Raw genomic sequence first — 3,947 nt, 5'->3', positions numbered from 1 at the left:
GAAGCCCTGCTGGAGTCCCGCGCTCCTCCACCACCACCACGCCGTCGTGCTGCTGCTGGATGGAGTCTTCCCCAACCTCTCCTTCTCCCCTTGCTGGATCAAGGCGTAGGAGACGTCACCGTGCTGTACGTGTGTTGAACACGGAGGTGCCGTCCGTTCGGCACTAGGATCATCGGTGATTTGGATCACGACGAGTACGACTCTATCAACCACGTTCACTTGAATGCTTCCATTTAGCGATCTACAAGGGTATGTGGATGCACTCTCCTTCCCTTCGTTGCTAGATTACTCCATAGATTGATCTTGGTGATGCGTAGAAAATTTTGAATTTCTGCTACGTTCCCCAACAGAAACCGTGCAGTCCAAGGCTTGTGCGATGTCAAGAGAGGTCGCCTCATCCAGGTTCATAGGGACGAAAGTTGTTTTGGAGAAGTTAATTCGCAGTCCTGTGGCTATTCCCAACAAGATTCTTATGTACTGATTTTCAAAACAAAAAAAATCTCATCTACTATTCCACTAACCTGTACTATTTTTGACATCTTTAGGCAGAGCATAAGTTAAGTCCTTTTAGACCCCGGCAAGATCCTCATCCACTACTCCGCTAGCCTACATCTGCTCAGATGAATGAAGAATGTATACAAGCTAGCCTTTACCAAAATTTGTTTCACCTAATATAACAAACTATGCACGTTAGTGTGCTCAGAACGAAAAACATGAGACAGTTAACTTCAGTGAGTCATTCCATACATTCTACTGTCTTCAGAATCTGTGTCACCATACATGAGACAGTTAACTTCAGTTAATATGGTTCACCTAATATAACAAAAGCTGTGTCACCTAACATAACAAAATCTCACCGTCTTCAGAGTTCAGACTGACAGAGCGTTCCAGAGGACAAAATTATCAAGCATCCGAACAGCAAAAGGCTGGCAGAAAGCCAGACAGGTTATCATGCAGTTTCCTTCTAAGCTTCTTCATCGGTCTTTATTTTTTGCGTATATTCTTCCTCAGTCTTCTGATTCACATTCTCCGTCCATGCTTCCCTCATCATCATCATTCCTTTGTGTGCACCCTTCACTTCCTAGCTTCATCTTATTATCCTCCTTGCCATGAGATGCAGTACAAGTCAAATTCGCAACAGTGTTGATCCTGCTTATAGTAACACAACATGACGCATTACTATTACATATGCTTTCAAAGACCCTAAACAAGAACAAATAATATATACTCTTTTATGCACATACCTTGTACTAGATTTCTCTGCTCCATCAGCAGCAGCAGCAATGCTGTTCTTCCCATTAGCGCCAAGAGCTTCAGTGCGCATGTCCTGCAGAATGCAACAGGCTTCCTCCCGAATGGAAACAGACGCCGCTTCGTCACAGCCTAGATTGCTCAGATTCTCACGCAACAGCTTGGCTTCCTTTGCAGCACCCTGCTTGAAATATCGTTTTGTGACAAAATTTCAAGAAATGTGTACAGATCTGCCTATGAAAAGCCAGTGAAGGCAGAAAGGTCTGCATTTATGCACTTACCACCATGGCAGCGCCAGCAGCTGCGGCGACGGATCCAGACCCTTTGTACAACATAAGACTGATGGCATGCTCTCTGATCATGTTACCTGAGTTGTACCTCCCGCACATGGCCCTCTCGCACATCAACTCAGACTCTTTGCAGATACACTAGTTGAAACCAAAAGGTTTAATTTGTACTGTACTTAGTAAATGGAACAAGGACTGATACAGACTAAGTGGACATGAAAATACCACCAAAGCAGCGGCTGCGGCATATGCGCCAGAGTATTCGCACGCTCCGTCGATTATGTCCTGCGCACGCTGCTTGATTTTGTGGCTCAGAGCAGTCTCAGTGTCAGTTAATTTCATGAGAGAATTCCTTATTTAACACTATTTTAAATTTTGTTTCCTTATTTAACACTCAAAAACTTTTTCTTCCTTATCTAACAACGAGTTAAAATTTTATGCCCTTTATGACACTTTTATCCATTTTAAGCCTAAATGACACATAAAAAGACCCCTTTGCCCCTCATGTGATATATGTGTGTGTGAGGTGCAGTAGTATACACACAACATCAATGGGGCAGTAGCGCACACGCACACATCGGCAGGAACACGCACACAGCAGCACACTGCACATAGGCACGCGCGCACACAACAGCGCACACGCACGCAGCAGCACAAACACGCACGTACACACGCACACACATACATGGCTATGTGTATTCTGTACGTGCAGCATAGACGTATGGGTATTCAGAATTGTATGCATACAACATACATCTGCTAGAGCCATAAGCCACGTACAGAGTACATGCTACTGCCGTGTATGGCCTTCGATGCATGCATGCAATTGTACGCGTGGGCAATTTTGCCATGCACTACGTACAAAGGCAATGATAAACCATACAATGTATGCATCCACTATATAATGTATCTAGACATACATATATTCTCCCTTGGAGATCCTGCACTAAAAGAAAACTCAGATATTTAAAATAGATTATGTGAGCTCCATAAGAAGATCCAACAATTAATAGTATAATAATTATTAATAAAAATGATAAAGAAATCATTGAACAGCACGTGCGCCCAAACATACCACTTGAGGGGCAAAAGGGTCTTTTCAAATGTCATTTAGGCTAAAAATGGTCATAAGTGTTATAAAAGGCATAAAATTTAGACTCGTTGCTATATAGGGAAGAAACTATTTGTCGATGTCAAATAGGGCATAAAATTTAGACATAGTGTTAAATAAGAAATTCTCTCTAATTTCATCTTGTCCCTCCCACACAGACCGATGAACTTGGCCTCCGTCTCCAGACACTTAAAAGCATCAGTTTGCAATTGATACAAGGAAATTGTTCGAAACTTTAGTTCATGTTTTCAGTTTTTGTTCACGAATTGAAGATATTCATAATTCCTTGGTGTTTCCAGAAAAGATTTAGAGTTCAAAAAATTGTTTGAAATTTTCAAAAATTGTTTGCCTTTTGCAAAAATTGTTCAATGTTTCCAAAAGGATTTTCGGTTTACAAATTTTGTTCACTTATTCAAAAAATGTCGTGCTTCCAAATTTGTTCGGGATTTCCTAAATTGTTCAACGTTTAAATTTTTTTAATTAAACTTTTTGTGCTTTCAAAAGTTGCATCTGTGAAAAAAAATGTTCCTACTTTTAAATATTACTCCCAAATGAAAAAAATGTTTACGTTTGCAAACAGTTTAGGAATTTCAGAAAATGTTCACGATTTCAGAAATTTTCAAAAATTGTTCGCGACTCTAAAAAATTGCTTAATTTTTGGAAAGAAAAATCGTGACTTTCCCAAAAGTGTTAAGTTTGATACTTTTGTTAGTTCTTGATGTTTTGCACTGCATATCAGTCAGATAGCTGGTTCGGTCGTAGTGGCTTTCCCCAACTACCCCGTACGCCGTCCCTGGTTCGATTCCTTAGCGAACGCTTGCTACAAGTTTTTTGCGATTTTCCAACCCTTTCTTTGCGTCGCACCACACTAGGCTGGCTTAAGTGGACTGCCCCCTGTGCGATTAGCCGACTACCTGCCATAAAGAGCGGCATATAGGGCACGCACGACCTTGCTCACGCGCGAGCCAACTTGGCCTGGCCCAACAGAAAGGAGAAGGGCTTGGGGCGTCCTTGGGTCGCACGATCGCTCCACCACCTGAGCCATTACCTTTTGCAAAAGTTCACGCATTTTTAAAAAAAAATGAACAAGGAAAAAGAAAACCAAATAAAAGTTCATCGATGTTGAAAAAAGTTCACAAATTTGAAAAAAGTTCGTCAATTCTAAAAAAAGTTCATCAATTTTGAAAAAAAAAGTTCATCGATTTGTGAAAAGTCCACGGATTTTAAAAAGAGCTCAGGAATTTAAGAATAGGAAAAAGGAAAGGAAAGGAAAAATAAAAGAAAAGAAAAATGATAAG

This window comes from Triticum aestivum, chromosome 5A, assembly GCF_018294505.1.
Source record: "Triticum aestivum cultivar Chinese Spring chromosome 5A, IWGSC CS RefSeq v2.1, whole genome shotgun sequence".
In the NCBI taxonomy this organism is placed as follows: Eukaryota; Viridiplantae; Streptophyta; class Magnoliopsida; order Poales; family Poaceae; genus Triticum; species Triticum aestivum.
This window is presented reverse-complemented; position numbering follows the sequence as displayed.